This window comes from Mustela nigripes, chromosome 1 (assembly GCF_022355385.1).
Source record: "Mustela nigripes isolate SB6536 chromosome 1, MUSNIG.SB6536, whole genome shotgun sequence".
Lineage (NCBI taxonomy): Eukaryota > Metazoa > Chordata > Mammalia > Carnivora > Mustelidae > Mustela > Mustela nigripes.
Genome location: NC_081557.1, coordinates 5523234 through 5539796, shown reverse-complemented (window position 1 = coordinate 5539796; position 16563 = coordinate 5523234). Strand labels below are relative to the sequence as shown.

The window sequence follows — 16563 nt, the reverse complement described above, 5'->3', positions numbered from 1 at the left end:
ATCTAGGTTTACTGAAGGATACTTGGGGATGAAATTATCCCATCAGCCTTAGGGGAGTCATCCTGAGTACCATCTAGGTTTACTGAAGGATACTTGGGGATGAAATTATCCCATCAGCCTTAGGGGAGTCATCCTGAGTACCAGCTGAGGCTGAATAGTGCTTTAGACTCTACAAGACATTGTGTCACTGAACTGGAATGCCCTGTCTTCTCTTTGGGTACTAGTAGTACACATCCTTGAGAGAAGTATGATAGGTTGGTTTGCTCTTACTGTGCATGAACTCCATTCTGACTGGACAGAGTTCCCACCATGCATAAGAGAGTTTTGGTTAGCTAGATAGCTATGGTGATGCTGGTCTGTATATGGTTGTGTTAGTTTATGAATTGATTCTAATCCAATAAACTGGCCAAGGTAGCAGGGTTGAGGACTTGAGCCATAGTAGTAGCTTTTGGCAAAAACCCAATTCCATAGGCATTTTGAGCTTAATGGACTTGTTCAGACCATGTGAAATATAGGGACCTTTTTATTGTCTTCATTGTCTCTCATCTTTATGTAATAATTTTCATAATTTTTTGGTAGAAGGAAGGGTGATACATGTTTATAAAGCATTCCAACATTACAGACACATATATTATGGAAAGGGAGACTTTCTAGTCTTTTCATCCCTTGAGATAATTACTAATTAACATTCAATATGCATTCTGCTAGATTTTTCTATGTGTAAATTCATAGCCTCTCACTATGAGAGAGAAAAGGCCAGATTGTGAATCTTCTGGGATGGAGGGGTAAGAGAGGTATCTCAGCATTTAGTCTTTATGTTCATTCAGGCCAGTTATTTTTAATACAACTTTGGTCCTCAACTCAAAAACCCATGCTTTGTCTTTATCAAAGGATAACCCTTTCTCCACTGCCTGCCAAGGTTAGGAAGGGTCAGTCCCTAGAATGCTAGTGGAGCAAAGCATCTAAAGACCTGACTACTTCTTAAATTCATTTTTTCAACCAACTCTCCTTATTTTAGCTCCCATGCCACCTCTAATTCTGAAGGTTCCCAATTCTACCATTCCTGAATCTTTGGGGGATTTTGTAGCGTCATTTGGGTTGTTTCTTGGCCGTTCTCTTTTTTGGATTATAATTCAATTTCTAAGGTCCCCTGAATCCTATCCCACTTGTCCTTCTGCTTTTCAGTTTCTAGAATTTAAATATCATCATCTTTGTTTCTTCTCTGTCCTAGTCGGTTTATTCCTCTTAAAAAATACCCCTTCTGTTGTTTTATTGCAGTTTCAGGAGGTGGTAGAAATAATGGGTATGTTCAATCTGTCATCTTTTAAAAGATTTATTTATTTATTTTAGAGACAGGAGTTAGAGAACTAGCTGGGGAAGGGCAGAGAGAGAGACTTGGAAGCAGGCTCCATTCCATGCCCAGCATGGAGCCCCAAAGAGGGCTCTATCTTGTGATCCTGATCAGAATCATGACCTGAGCTGAAACCAAGAGTCTGATGCCTGACCAACTGTGCTACTCAGGCGCCCCTTAGTCTGTCATCTTTGCTTGAAAGTATGAAGTGGTGTATTTGGTCTGAAATCTCTGATGATGAAAAACCATGTATTAGTTTTCTAGGGCTGCTATTAAAAAGTACCACAAACATAAAATAAGTTTATTCCCTCACAGGTATGGAGGCCAAAAGTCCAAAATCAAGGTCTAAGTAGGGTTGGTTCCTTCTGGACACTCTGAGCAAGGAATCTATTCCATGCCTCTCTCTTTTCCTTTGGTGATTGCCAGCAAGATCTTGGTGTTGGCTTTTAGGCGTATCACTTCAGTCTCTGCCTCTGCCTTCATGGGATAGTCTCCGTCTGTGTCTCTATGTAGTCTTAAAAGGACACCAATTGGATTTAGGTCCACCATAACCAGTATGACCTCATCTTAATTTGATTACATTTGTGAAGACCCTGTTTCAAAGACATATTCACAAGTACTGGGGCTTAGTTCTTCAAAATCTCTTTCAGAAGCACAAAATTCAACTCACAACATGAGCAAATTTTATTGCTAGAATGACCCATCTATGAGAAACTGAAGAGATCACTACAGAGTTTTTCCATCAGTAATTGATGAAGTCTTTAACACATTATTTATTGCAGTGTTTTTCATAGTGTGCTACAGAATGTTTATATGAATTATGAGGAAGGAGTTTGTATTCATATAAATTTGGGGAATGCTGATGAAAACCAAATGAGGGGTGCTGGGGTGTCTCAGTTGGTTGAGCAACCAACTCTTGATTTTGGCTCTGGTTGTGATCTCAGGGTTGTGAGAGTGAGCCCTACATTGGTCTCTGCACTGGGTGTGGAACCTGCTTAAGATTCTCTCTCTCCCTCTACTCCCCACCCTCCCCACCCTCCCCATTTGGTCTTGAAAAAAAAAAACCATTAAATGAGTTTCATTATATCTTCTCAAAACCTTTGATATGCTACTGTAGACCATGAATCTTCAAAAATGGGCAATAGTATACAATATTTCCCAAACATATTTGACCTCATAGCTCTTTTTAAAAAAAAAATCATTTGCTCTTCTTTAGAGGGAATTTTGGGGAATGCTGTTGTTTTATTTTATTTTATTATTTTTTATTTTTAAAAGATTTTATTTATTTGACAGAGAGAGAGATCACAAGCAGGCAGAGAGGCAGGCAGAGAGAGGAGGCAGCAGGCTCCCTGTTGAGCAGGAGCCCAATGTGGGGCTCGATCCCAGGACCCTGAGATCATGACCTGAGCTGAAGGCAGAGGATTAACCCACTGAACCACCCAAGTGCTCCATTGCTGTTGCTTTAAAAATGATGTTTTACGTATAAGTCTGTGTTGTTATCTTTGCATTTGAAGGATATCTCTTCATTACTTTATTACAGAGACATTAGAAGGATAGCTGAAAATTGGGGGCTGGAAAGGGTGTGGAGCAGGCAGGATAATTGCTCTCTGAGTACATTCACTGAAAATGACCCATTTTCTTTTCTTTTCTTTTCTTTCTTTCTTCTTCTTCTTCTTCTTCTTTTTTTTTTTTTTTAAGATTTTTGTTTATTTATTTGACGGAAAAAGCACACACACAAGTAGGGGAGCAGCAGGGAGAGGGAGAAACAGGCCTCCTGCTGAGCAGGGAGCCCAATGCGGGACTCGATCCCAGGATCCTGGAATCGTGACCTGAACTGAAGGCAGCCGCTTAACTGACTGAGCCACCCAGGTGCCCTGAAAGTGACCTATTTCCAACAATAGTTGATATGGTACTTGTTAAAATTAAAAAGAATGTTTGAGGAGACAGTGTGACATATGCAATTGAGAATTATCATGGATGCACTGTGAGGTATATTGGTTCTATTTTTTTTTCTTATTAATGTTCAGTTCCTCAGTAATCACTAGTGTAGGCCTGCCACCACCTGCCATCCCTGTCCCAGTGATCTGCTCTCAAGTTAGAACCAGTGTGTGCCTGTGAAGAATGTTAAGAAGAAAGATAATATTTTTTTTAAAAGATTTTACTTTTTATTTGACAGAGAGAGCACAAACCGGGGGAGTGGCAGATGGAGAGGGAGAGGCAGGAAGCCTGATGTGGAGCTCCATCCCAGGACCTCACGATCATGACCTGAATTGAAGGCAGATGCTTAACTGATTGAGCCACCCAGGCACCCTGAGATGATTTTTTTTAAAGATTTTATTCATTTATTTGACAGAGAGAGAAATCACAAGTAGGCAGAGAGGCAGGCGGAGAGAGAGGGGGAAGCAGGCTCCCTCCTGAGCAGAGAGCCCGATGTGGGGCTTAAATCATTCAAAATCTGGAAATGTAAAGCCCTGTTCTTTTTTTTTTTTTATTTTAAAGATTTTATTTATTTATTTATTTGACAGAGAGAGAGAGAGATCAGAAGTAGAGAGAGAGGAGGAAGCAGGCTCCCCACCAAGCAGAGTGCCTGACGCCGGACTCAATCAGTCCCAGGACCCTGAGATCATGACCTGAGCTGAAGACAGAGGCTTAATGCACTGAGCCACCCATGCACCCTAAATCCCCGTTCTAATAGAATTTCAGTAGAATTTATTGTGATGACAGAAATGTTCTCTATCTGTGCTGTTTAGCACAGTAGCCATTAGCCACCCTTGGCTAATGACCACTTGAAATATGGCTAGTGTGACAGAGGAATCTTACTTTTCATTTGTTTTAATTTAGCTAAATTTAAATTTAAATAGCTACATGTATCTAGTGGCTACTGTATTTTGACTGCACACATTTAGAGAACGATTGCCTCTCACTGTTAAGTTCTACTTAGCCTCTTTCCCCTGCCTGAGGAATATACATTTCTAGAGAGAGACACACACATTTTCATTGGTTCCTATAGCAGCGATTCTTAGATTCTTAACTGTGGGTTAACCCTCTGGGGGAGAGATGTTCAATTTAGAAAAAGTCTCTAGATGGTTCTGAGGGCTTAGGTACCTGCTTCATTTTTCATCCTCTTCCCCTGAGGTATCATTGCTCTAGGGGCACCTGGCTGGATCAGGCAGTTGAGCATGTGACTCTTGATCTCAGGGCTGTGAGTTTGAGCCCCACATTGAGGGGTAAGAGTTTACTTAAAAATTTTTTTTTAAAAAAGATTGTTGGTGTAAATGTTTTGATATTCAGAGTTAGAACTCTAGATATGAAGAATTCTTACCTGATAGTCTAATATTTTCTACTAGGGAATAAATTATTTAAAAGAAGGGCCAAATTTTTAAATTGAATCTTACACTGGAAGGTGGGTTATTGGCATGATATATTCTGATTACTAGCTATAGTTTGCACTCTTCCTATAATCATTTTCTCTCAGGAATAGTAATACCTAAAGAAGGGGTCTTGGTATTGGGAATAGGTGAAAAAGACTTGCCATTTAGTTCTCATCTCCAAAAAGTTATTCTGCTGCCAGAGAGTTGCCAGCCTCATAATGCTTCTTTGGTGTCTCCATTTTTAATAAACCCATTACAAAGTGGTCACCTTTTTTATGTTCTGTATCTATAAACTGTTTTTAGGCTCCCATTAGATTCTTTAGATAAATCTGTTTAATTGTTTGTGATATTTCTTTGTATTCTGTTTCTTACAGTTGCTTCTGCAGGAAGCATTTACGGTGGTTTGGTTCTCAAGAAGTTCCTAAAAGGTAAAGAAAGAATTACTCTACTTTTGTGAGATTAAGTCTCTTCCTGGCAGTGAATTTGGTATTTTCTAAAACAGACAAACTGAATGATAGTGTTGCCAGATTTAGCAAATAAAAATACAGGATGCCCACTTAAATTTTAATTTCAGAAAAACAATGAGTAATTTTGTAGTGTAAGTGTGTTCCATGCAATATTTTGTCCTGTATTTTATCTGGCAATCCTACAGAAAGATGATGTATAAAATTGTATAGATACAGGAATGAACAAGATAACTAGGTCTCTAGCTTCTCTGAATACTATCTATACAACTTCAGGCAAAATTATCACAGATACAAAATAAAATTTTTGGTAAAGTATTTGTTTCCATCTACCTCAAAGAAATAATGCGTGGAGAAGGCATTATAAATTGTTTTGGCCAGTTTTAATACTGTACTCCACATGCCAAAGTTGGTATGGTTTAGGAAGTTTTGGTGACCCTGGTTTTAGCTCTTCTTTCCTTTGACTTGAGAATAATCTAAACCAAAAGGATATACATTTATTTTAAGGAGATCAAAATGATCTGAGAATTGTTGTGCTTTCATGTTTATCTTCTATAGTTGTGTGGTTTGTAAATTATTTAATGGGCCTTTTCCTAATGTGTGGTTAATTTACAAATTTTACAAAAAATTTTTTTTGCAAGCTTATACCTTTTATTTAAAAAAGAATTTTTTAAAAAATTAACATGTAATATAGGGGTGCCTGGGTGGCTCAGTCATTGGGCATCTGCCTTCGGCTTGGGTCATGGTCCCAGGGTCCTGGGATTGGGCCCCACATCGGGCTCCCTGCTCAGTAGGAAGCCTGCTTCTTCCTCTGTCTTCCTCTGCCTGCTTCTTCCCCTGCTTGTGTTCCCTCTCTCGGTGTGTCTCTCTCTGCCAAATAAATAAAATCTTAAAAACGTATATAATGTATTATTTGTTTCAGGATACAGGTCTGTGATTCATCAGTCTTATACAATTCACAGCACTCACCGTGGCACATACCCTCTGCTGTGTCCATCACCCAGCTGTCCCATCCCTCCAGCAACCCTTGGTTTGTTTCCTGAGATTAAGAGTCTCTTTTGGTTGTCTCCTTCTCTGGTTTTGTATTGTTTCATTTTCCCCTTGTCTCCTTCTCTGGTTTTGTATTGTTTCATTTTCCTCTCCCTTCCCCTATGATCCTCTGTCTTGTTTGTCAAATTCCTCATATCAGTGAGATCATATGATACTTGTTTTTCTCTGTGAGGTGAGTTTTTCCACCTTGTCATTTTGTCCAGAGAAGAACAGATGAATGAGAGAACAAAATGCTAAAAGGGTAACAATGACCCCAGAAGAATATACACAAAACAAATCAGAAGAGACCTTCTAGAAAGTGGTCACTTTTCTGTTCATAGGATTGCTGCTCTTTTCTTTGATCTCCTGTTGAGTTTGTAGGCTGTTCAGAATGATTGGATAACTATCTAGCTATATTCCTGGGACCAGAAAAATTTAGGTCCCCTGCTCCTCCACCATCTTGCTCCTCCTTACAAAATAATTTTTTTAAAAATTATTTATTTTTTTATTTGACAGAGATCACAAGAGTCAGATACTTTTTACCATCTGAGCCACCTAGGTGCCTCTGTATCCTAGATTCTTAATGGACCTCAGCTTTTTGCTCTGTGAATCTTATTTCTTTCTTTTAAAAATTTTTTATTATTTATTTTAAAAAAAGATTTTATTTGAGAGAGAGAGCTTGTGTGTGAGTGAGGGAGCATGAGCTGCGGTTAGAGGAGGGCCAGAGGGAAAGGGCCAAGCAGACTCCATCAAGAAGGGAGCCTAATGCGGGGCTCAATCCCAGGACCTTGGACCACGACCTGAGCCAAAGGCAGACACTTAACTGACTGAGCCACCCAGGTGCTCCCCCATCTTAGGTTCTTCTTGGTGTGCACACATTTGAAGGCAGTAATTGTGGTGGACAATAGCTCCATAACAAAAATTCTGTGAAACCTTGAGTAGAATGTTCTCCTGTGGTAATCATCATAACGACGATTCATTGAGCATTAACTATACACTTAGCTTTGTGCTTGACATGGAGGGGTTATAGAGATGATCAAGACAGATTTGGTGTCTTCCTTATGCATATACCTAAGATCTTTTAATCAATTAATTCTACTGCCTCCCAAAGCCTATGTCTGGAAGAAAAGGAGAATCAGCTTATTATCCTGGAGAGATTGCTCTGATTCTCAGACTTTGAGAAGCCCAAGTCCAGCTTTAAGAATTATGAGTTAACTACCTCAAAACCATCTAGCCTATTTATCAATCTTTAGTCCTCTTCTTTTTTGAATTCTGCCATTTGGGTGATCAAGGAATGGAAAGATCATTCTTAAGGCAACTGCTTTAGTTAATATGTGTGAAAATGCTTTGAAAGAAGTGCAAATCCATGTAAATAACAGGGAGTATGTTGTTATTAGCACTAAGGAAGTAATAGGAATATTTCCTGAAACATAAGCCTATACTTAACACACCTGTACAGTCAGCGATCAGATTGTATCTAATATAATTTCTTCAATTAATATTTGTGAAAGTGCTTTGAGAAAAGTGAAAAACCTATGTAGGTACAAGGGAATGGATTTATTATCACTGTTAATACCTGGAGAGAAGATTTTGAGTTGAATTAGGGTATGGAATAACCACCTGTTATTATGTTAACACAAAATTTAAACAGTTTGTGTCATAGTAACTTAGTTTTAATTCTTTTAAAAGCTCACAGCAATTTTATGCATATTTATTTATTTATTTATTTTAAAGATTTTATTTATTTATTTGACAGTAGATGGAGAGGCAGGCAGAGAGAGAGAGAGAGAGAGAAGCAGGCTCCCTGCTAAGCAGAGAGCCCGATGCGGGACTCGATCCCAAGACCCTGAGATCATGACCTGAGCTGAAGGCAGCGGCTTAACCCACTGAGCCACCCAGGTGCCCCTATTTATTTATTTTTATATCCTTGGTGATAAGGTATAGGTGGCTAACTTTTTGTATTACATATCAATTAGACAATAAAAATTGAGTCATTTAATCATAGTTAATCACATTTAATAGCCAACTTCAGCCAATTTTCCAGGCTCATAATACTAACCTCCAGTCAATAATGCTATTTATTTTACTAATTAGTAATAAAAATGACTCAGTGAAACTCACAAAGGAAATTGTCCAAGTTTAAGATTTAAATCCCTTAGCTCTTTGGTTTATGCACCATTAACTATGGCTTTATTACTATGGTTATTTATTTAGGATTCCTATAACATTATTAATGAATTGCTTTATTTTTTTAAAAGATTTTATTTATTTATTTGACAGAGGGAGATCACAAGTAGGCAGACGGAGAGGGTGGCGGAGTTGGGAGGGGGGAAACAGGCTCCCTGCAGAGCAGAGAGCCCGATGTGGGGCTTGATCCCAGGATCCTGAGATCATGACCTGAGCCCAGGGCCCTGAGATCATTTCCTGAGCTAAAGGCAGAGGCTTAACCCACTGAGCCACCCAGGTGCCTCATAATGAACTGTTTTAAATTGGTCCATTCACAAGTCTTTACACTGTTTAATTAGCTTCATTAGAAAGTTTCTGATGGCTGATTCATTAACCATCAGATTTCCAGATGTTAAAAAAAAATTAATTATCTATATAAAATTAACAGTATGCCTCTGAATTCACCTTAACTGTTTTGTTCTCTTCATTGCTTGGTTGTTGTTTCTCATTGCCTAAAATAAGGTCTGATCTCTCTTTGGGGAACTGTGCTGTTGTAGAGCCATCCACCTTTAATTTTCTTTCCTTCAGTCTGTTCTATCAGGATTGTATAGGTATTTTTCACTGGCTCTGGAATACCTCTATTTGTATACAAACAGGCTCTTATTTTGGGGTGTTTTATTTATGTTGGAATAAGAAGTAATCAAGATAATCTCTCCTTTTTTACTTCCTCTGTATGGTTTATGTTCTCTTTCTTGCTCACTTTATTCTCTGCTTCCTAACTGTTCTTACTTTTATCCTGAAAACATTTAATTGAACATCCACCTTGCCACAGGAAGTCATAGGGAGAGGTAGATCTGAAAATAAAATGTAATGTGATTATCACATACTATATCAGAGTATAGTACTGTAATGGAGGTACGTAAATTCAAGGTGCTTCTTTGGTAACCTAGAGGATAATCCTTAAAGTTCAGTCACCCATATACCTTTCTTCCATTCATTATTCTGTATTATTATTCTGTATTTACTTCAGATAGCTTTTCTACTTTTAAAGTTTTAATATCAATTCTATGCTGATGAGATTTATTTTTTTTCTATCACTAATATGTTTTCAGCTTTGATTGTCAATTAAACTATTCCATTTGAAGGTTCCTTTGAAATATATGTGCAACATATCTGAAATGGGTTTCATTTTCTTGCTACTAACTTGCTCTGTAATGTCTCCATTTCTTTCAGTGATACTAACATTCATAATTTTCCAAGCTTATAAATTTTGAGGGTTTTTTGGCATCTTCTTTTTTCTTTTCTCCATTATCTAATCTTACTGAACTTTGGTTAGTTTTCCTTTTATTGTATAGGATTATTATTTATTCATTTATATATGAATTTAAATATTTCTTTAAGTTCCTACCTTGATGACTCCCAGTTGCTTATTAGGATAACACCTCAGACCAGATGCTAGGTCTCTGTCAATTAGAATAACTTTTGTACTTTGAAGGATGGTGTCCATTAGTATAGACAAATTCTTAAGTGTTTAAAAACTCTCATTACTTCATATTGATATATGCACTATTATTTTGTGTGATATGCTTATCCATTTATATATAGAAATCCATTTTATATCCATTATATATCTGCTTACCCATTTATGTAGAATTACTTCTATCATAAAAATCTATTTAGCAAAATATAATGATTTTAGTTTATCCTTCTTGTCCAGATCTACTTCCTATCATGTCCTATGCTAGTGAAGAAAAGTAAAAAAAAAGAAAGGGTAGAAGAGAGTGATAAGATGAAGGAATATGAAAAATCTTGTGTTTATAGGTCCCTGTTTTGCTGTTTTTTTATTCATATTATTTTGATTTATTTTTATTTTTTAATTAGCTCCTCCTCATTCCCATGTTTATTGACATAATTTAACTCTTGTAAAATACAGCTTAACCAGTCGTGTTCAATTGTTTTTCCCAAGTCAGAAAATTTACGGCCTTTTTTTTTTCCTTCAGAAAGAAAACTAGATAAGAATACTAATCCTTGAAAGTAGGGAAGACAGCTGTGCTATTGATGTATAGTTATATGATTATGATAGTCTAGTTTTTACCTCTTTGTTGTGTTCCCTTTTGCTGTCAGGGATTTTTTATAAAAAAGTTTAGTTTAATTTTGTCCTCTTTGTTAATATGTTGTGAAAGGAAGTGGAAAGTCATCCTTTTTGTACATTAGAGAGATTGATGGGTCCAGGCTTGCTGATCACTGAGTGAGAAATTCATGATGGTGAACTCTTGGATGTCTGACCTAATACATATTTTTAAACCTGAAATTCTCATATTCAAAGATTAAATTCTATTTTAATTTTATGTCTTACAAGATCAGCAAGTCTAAGACTCAGTACTCATCTAACACTTTTTCCCCAGGAGCTCATTTTGTAGACATGATCTCATTCATTCTCCAGAGGTAGGTCAGACTTACGTGTTATCATTTCTTTTTCTGAGATGAGGAGACTGAGTTTTACCTCAGCCTCATATATTAAATTTAGAAGCAAGAGAAGAATTTGTGGGGTCATAGGACATTGGTTACCCTATGAGTCCACATTTAATCCTAAAACTTTTGGTACATCCAAAACAGTCTCTTGCTGCTAAATTTGCATAACATGTAGCAAGATTTTGTAAAGAGAAGATTGATTGGAGATCAAGAGAATTATTAAATTCTCTTTTATAAAATTATATAAATTCTCATATATTAAAATAAATGAATTTGTTAGGATGCCTGACTAACTCAGTCTGTGGAACATGCAACTCTTGATTTCAGGGTTGTGAGTTTGAGCCCCATGGTGGGTATAGAGATTACTTAAAAAATAAAATCTTTAAAAAAATCAATTTGTCGTCTTTTGCTTCCTTAATATTTCTTTTCTCTTTTCCCTGTTAAACATATATAATCATACTTCACTATTGAGAATATATTCAAGATTTGATATGAAGGGAAAGGAGATGGAAAAAACATGAACATTGACATGTTTCTTTTCCTTTTGAGGTAGGGTAGGTAGAGGAAGAAGAAAAGGAGAGCTCTTAACATCAGAGATCCTGGGAGTTGGCTCATCCTGTAGGCAAGTGGCTTTTATTCAGTAGTTAGTGGAAGCTAGCCTACATTGTACCTGCTTTGGCTTAAAATCCTTGGACTGTTGTTACTCCTCATTGTGTAATCAAGTGGGCACTTATTGCTCCAACTCTGGCCTCTTGGGTTATCATATCGCTTTCATCTCCATAGCAGACCATGTTAGCAGCCTGTGGCAGTGAATTTGGCTGGTATAGGAAGAAGGGACATTTTGAGTATTATTTCCGGAGTAGACTTTATGGTTACCCACTTAGCACATTTAAAAAAGTCATATGACACTATATATAACAGTTAACTCAAAATGGATCAAAGACCTAGATATAAGAGCTAAAACTATAAAACTCTTAAACAAGAAAATATAGGTGTAAATCTTCATAGGACATTTAAAGCACAAGCAACCAAAGAAAAAATAGATAAATTGGATGTCAACAATATTAAAAACTTTTGTATTTCAAAGAGCACTATCAGGGGGCCTGGGTGACTCAGCCATTGAGGGGCTGCCTTCAGCTCAGGTCATGATCCCAGGGTCCTGGGATTGAGCCCCACATCGGTCTCCCTGCTCTGTGGGAAGCCTTATTCTCTCTCTCCCACGCCCCCTGCTGTGTTCATTCTCTCCCTGTGTCTCTGTCAAATAAATAAAATCTTAAAAAAAAAAAAAAAGAAAAAGCACCATCAGGAAAGTGAAGAGATAATAATTACATGATGTGATGGAAGTATTAGCTTAGGCTAGGGCAGTAATGCTTTTGGAACATGTAAGTATCAGATTTACAGGTTGTACACCTTAACTTTACACACTGTTATATAGCAATTGTACCTCAATAAAACCGAGAAAAAAAATTTTTAAAAAGAGAGAAAAGACAACCTACAGAATGGGAGAAAATATTTTCAAATCAAGTATCTGATAGGAGTCTAATATCCAGAGTGCAAAAACAACTTTTACAACTCAACAATAAAAAGACAACTAATTTTAAAATAGGGAAAAGATATGAATAGATGTTTGTTATGAATTGAATGTTTGTGTCCTCCCAAAATTCATATGTTGAAGCCCTAATCCCCAATGCAAGGGTATTTGGAGATGAGGCCTTTGGGAGGTAATTAGGGTTAGATTAGGTCATGAGGATGGGACCTTTATGATGGGATTAGTGCTTTTTTTTTTTTTTTTTTTAAGATTTTCTTTATTTGGGAGAGAGAGAGAGCATGAGAGGAGAGAAGATCAGAGGAAGAAGCAGACTCCCCATGGAGCTGGGAGGCCAGCGTGGGACTCCATCCCAGGACTCCGGGATCATGACCTGAGCTGAAGGCAGTTGCCCAACCAACTGATCCACCCAGGTGCCCCTGGGATTAGTGCTTTTATAAGAAGAGGAAGAAAGAGTAATATCTCTCCCAAGTGCACCTACCCAGGAAAAGCTATGTGAGGACACAATGAAAAGGCAACTGTCTGCAAGTGCTCTCACTGGGAACTGAATTGTTGGCACCCTGACACTGGACTTCTCAGCCTTCAAATCCGTGTGAAGTAAATTTCCACTGGTTAAGCCTCCTAGTCTGTGATATTTTGTTATGGCAGCCTGAGCAGGTGAAGACAACATTTATCTATATAAATGGCCAATAAACCCATGAGAAAATGTTCAACATCTTTTTAGGGAAATGAAAACCAAAACCATAATGAGGGGTGCCGGAGTGGTTCAGTCAGTTGAGCATCTGCCTTTGGCTTGGGTCATCATCTAGGGATCCTGGGATTGAGCCCCGCATCGGGTTCCCTGCTCAAGCATGTAGCCTGCTTCTCCCTCTCTCTCTGCCCTTCCTCCCCACTCGTGTGTCTCTCTCTCAAATAAATAAAATCTTAAAAAAAAAACCATAATGAGATACTACTTAATACCCTACTAATATGACTAATTTAAAAAGTAACAGGTATTGATAAGCATATTAATAACAGGGACCCTCGTACTTTGTTGGTAGGAATGTAAAATGGTGCAGCCACTTTGATTTACCTGATTTTTTTTTGAAGATTTTATTTTATTTATTTGTCAGAGAGCGAGCACAGGCAGACAGAGTGGAAGGCAGAGTCAGAGGGAGAAGCAGGCTCCCTGTGGAGCAAGGAACCTGATGTGGGACTCGATCCCAGGACGCTGGGATTATGACCTGAGCCGAAGGCAGCTGCTTAACCAACTGAGCCACCCAGGTGTCCCGGTGCAGCCACTTTGAAAAAACAGTTTGGAGGTTCCTCGAAAAGAGTTAAACATAGAGTTATCTTTACTCAGCAGTGTCCACACAAAATCTCATGCACTAATATTTATGGCAGCATTATACATAATAGCCCAAAACTGAAAACAACACAAATGTCCGTTAATTAATGAGCGAGATGTGCTCTATTCACACAATGGAGTAGTATTCAGCCATTAAAAATAATGAAGTCTTGGTATATGTTACAACATGGATGAAAATTGGAAATACGCTAAGTGAAAGAAGCTGGATACAGAACGCCACACATTGTATGATTCTATTTATATGAAATGTACAAAGGAGAGTAGAGGGAGAAGGGAGGAATGGGGCGTTAGTATTAATGGGTATGAGTTTTTCTTCTTGGTGTAGTGAAAATGTTCTGGAGTTAGTGGTGATTGTTGTATAACCTTGTGAGTGTACTAAAAGGCACTTAGAATAGTGAAATATATGGTGTGGATTATATACCAGGTTTAAAATAAATCCCCCCCCCCAGTGTTTATAGCAGTACTATCCATGGTATCCAAAATATGGAAAGAGCTCAAATGTCCATTGGCTGATGGGTGGTTAAAGATATGATGTACACACACACACGCACACGCACGCACACAGGCTGGAATATTCCTGAGCCATCAGAAAGAATGCAGTCTTGCTATTTGCAACATCATGGATGGAAATAGACTGTATTATGCCAAGTGAAATAAGTTCGAGGAAAACAAATACCATATGATTTCACTTGTGGAATTTAAGAAACAAAACAGGTGAACATAGGGGAAGGGAAGGAAAAATAAGATAAAAACAGAAATGGAGGCAAACCATAAACTTTTTTTTAATTTTTAATTTTTTATAACATTTAATGTATTATTTGCCCCAAGGGTACAGGTCTGTGAATCACCAGGTTTACACACTTCACAGCACTCACCATAGCACATACCCTCCCTAATGTCCATAACCCAACCACCCTCTCCCTGTCCTCCTTCCCCCAGCAACCCTCGGTTTGTTTTGTGAGATTAAGAGTCTCTTATGTTGTGTCTCCCTCCTGATCCCATCTTACTTCATTTTTTCCTTCCCTACCCCCTAAGCCCCCCCACGTTGCCTCTCAAATTCTTCATATCTGGGAGATCATATGATAATCGTCTTTCTCTGATTGATTTATTTCGCTCAGCATAATACCCTCTGGTTCCATCCACATCATTGCAAATGGCAAGATTTCATTTCTTTTTAAGATTTTATTTATATATTTGACAGAGAGAGTTCACAGTAGACAGATAGGCAGGCAGAGAGAGAGAGAAGGAAGCAGGCTTCCTGCTGAGCAGGGATCCCGATGCGGGACTCGATCCCAGGATCCTGAGATCATGACCTGAGCCGAAGGCAGCGGCTTAACCCACTGAGCCACCCAGGCGCCCAGATTTTGTTTCTTTTGATGGCTGTGTAGTATTCCATTGTGTGTATATATCACATCTTCATCCATTCATCTGTTGATGGACATCTAGGTTCTTTCCATAGTTTAGCTATTGTGGACATTGCAGCTATAAACATTCGGGTGCATGTGCCCCTTTGGATCACTACATTTGTATCTTTAGGGTAAATACCCAGTAGTGCAATTGCTGGATCATAGGGTAGCTCTATTTTCAACTTTTTGAGAAACCCCATGCTGTTTACCAGAGTGGTTGCACCAGCTTGCATTCCCACCAACAGTGTAGGAGGGTTCCCCTTTCTCTGCATTCTCGCCAGCATCTGTCATTTCCTGACTTGTTACTTTTAGCCATTCTGAATGGTGTGAGGTGGTATCTCATTGAACCATAAGAAACTCTTAACTATAGGGAACAAAGGGTTGCTGGAGGGGAGGTGGGTATGTGGATGGGGGGTAAACAGGTGTTGAGCATTAAAGAGGACACTTGTAATAAACACTGGGTGTTACATGTAAGTGATGAATCACTAAATTCTACCCCTGAAACTAATACTACACTATATGTTAACTAGCTTGAATGTAAATAAAATTTTAAAAGAAAGAAAAAAGAAGTAGTTATATGAAATTGACATTTTTTGAACTGTCATTTTCCCCTTTCCTTCTCTATATTGACACTGCTTCTGGCCTCCCTACCCATGGTTAATTAACCACTTGGGCCAGTATAATCCCCTGCTGCCTTGATTTTCTATCTTTCCTTACCGCCTTTAAGCTTGAATAAACCCCTTCTGTTTGTTTTTCCCATTCTTATTTCCAAGCTGCCAAATGTTGCTAGTATAAATCGTAACACTGGGCACACTACAAATATAAGTAGAATTTTTAACTTTATAAGGGTTTTCAATAATTATTCTTTTATTTATTGAAAACCCTTATAAAGTTAAAAATCGTTTAATTTTGATACTGTATGTTTCAACCTACTTGAACTCATCTAAACAAATTTACCTTCTGTTTTTACGGGGAAGATTGAGATTGTCCAAGTGGTATTTCTTTAAATTCTCTTTGTAATTTAAATTTGAAATACTAAGTTGTAATGAGAAAATCTATTAGCTTCATAGGCTTAGACAAATCAGTCTGATGGCAACTACTTCATCTGCAATATTATCTTTTTAGAAGTTTGACTGTATGTAGAACCTAATTTGTAATTGTTTTATTATAAAATGCTTTTATATTATAAGGAAGTGCTTTTGATAAAGTAGGTATAGGTATTTATTTAAAAAATTCATACAAAAAGTTCACAAACTTATCTAAATGTCTGTAGTTAGCATTAAGATGTAGAATAAATATTGGGGTACCTGGGTGGTGCAGTTGATTAAGCACCTGCCTTCGGCGAGAGGTCATGATCCCAGGGTCCTGGAATAGAGCCCAGTGTCACACTTCTTGCTCAGTGGGAGTCTC

General features: G+C 37.9%; 1 long non-coding RNA gene across 1 annotated transcript in view; it reads left to right on the top strand.

Annotated features, from left to right (window-relative positions):
- Positions 1-15957, top strand: part of LOC132018097 (uncharacterized) — a 19287-nt gene extending 3330 nt beyond the window's left edge. Inside the window, exons 3-4 of the long non-coding RNA XR_009404450.1 lie at positions 5097-5150; positions 12652-15957. This is a non-coding gene — a long non-coding RNA (uncharacterized LOC132018097). The remainder of the gene's footprint in view (positions 1-5096; positions 5151-12651) is intronic.
- The last annotated feature ends 606 nt before the right edge of the window (positions 15958-16563 follow it).